Source organism: Octopus sinensis, linkage group LG4 (assembly GCF_006345805.1).
Source record: "Octopus sinensis linkage group LG4, ASM634580v1, whole genome shotgun sequence".
NCBI classification, from domain to species: domain Eukaryota; kingdom Metazoa; phylum Mollusca; class Cephalopoda; order Octopoda; family Octopodidae; genus Octopus; species Octopus sinensis.
Window position 1 is genome coordinate 113,263,991 of NC_043000.1, and position 1,604 is coordinate 113,265,594.

Consider the following 1,604-nt stretch of genomic DNA (forward strand, 5'->3'; position numbering starts at 1 on the left):
TTCATCTATATTTCATCCCGAACACCTCTATACCTCACCTTTCAATAAATCTATCAACATTTCTATCTAACCCCTCATTTGCTTTGATTTCTCATTTTTTTGTCACCCACGCATTCCATTCCATTATCAATTCTTACATTCGCTTATTCTTCACCATTCTTATTTCTATTCTATTTTTCATATATCTCCATTACAACTTACCATTCTTCCTATATTTTAATATTTCAGAATTAACGTTATTCCGTTTTATTTTCATTATTTGAGCCACGAATTTTTAATAATTTTTTTCATCTTTATATAATTATATTCGAAATCAAAACTTGAATAATTTTCTAAATTTCAATGTGTTCTAAGATTTTAAAATCCGACGATGAACTTAATTATAAAGGCGCAAAAATAAGAACGTCGTCACTATTTACGCTGCTAATAATAAATTTTCCTCAATTAGGAACGAGAAGGTATTGAAGTGGAGTGAAGTAACTTGCTTAAGAGTACATGATGTTTCTAAATAGTTTACCTTTAACTTTGCAGAATTTCTGACAGGAAAGAATTTAGGGAGACGATTCAGATTATAAAGTGGGGTTGATTACTAAGACAACTGAATTTCCTGAAGACTGCAGTGAGAACCATTGTGATATTGCTAAATATACCTGTATGTGTGTGTGTGTGTGTGTGTGCGTGTGTGTGTGTGTGTGTGTGTGTGTGTGTGTGTGTGTGTGTGTGTGTGTGTGTGTGTGCGTGTGTGCGTGCATGAGTGTATGTTTTTGTGAGGATAGCTATTATGGTAAGTTTTGAACGAAAGAAATATGCAGAAAATCAATGGCAGAGAGAGAGAGAGAGAGAGAGAGAGAGAGAGAGAGAGGGGAGAAAAAGAGAAAGAGGGGGAAGAATACGAGTGATAAAAATATTTGAAAAGATAACGGATAGCCAGTCAACAAAATAGCGGCATGTTACCTTGCCATGTGCATAAACACACATACGCCCACATGCAAGCTCAGAGACACACAAATACACACACACACACACACACACCACACACACACACACACATGTGTACATATGATCACACAAATACCACACGAGAGCGACGTTTTTCCAGGAAGTACTTCTGTGTGTCTGAATTTCTATTGAGCGTGAATGGTTATTGAAAGGAGCAGAACGTTATTGAAAACTCTTGGCTGTACTGGATAGGTTCCAGAGGGGATACTGGCTTGCTTGTCTATCCAGCCGGGTGGTGAAGTGCATTGTGACTAGCGATGTATAACGCCATCCAAGAGTCTGATCAATACAGTGATAATGTGATGCACAAACATTATGACACGTTATGAAATAGGAAATAGAGGCTGTATGACTCGATATGAAGAAAGCAAATGTAGATCGATATCTAATATGAACCGTATGATACAGTATATGTGGATTTTGTGAGACGACATAATATATGAATCATGTGACGTCAAACAATATCTGGAACAGGTGATACGTATTCATTGTATTAAACTGAAATAGTGAACATCAAAACAATTAAGGAAAACACATAAAAACGAATTCTGGTTTCTTTGAATTAAAACGCAAGCGTTAATATACTTAATGCGACTCAGACTATT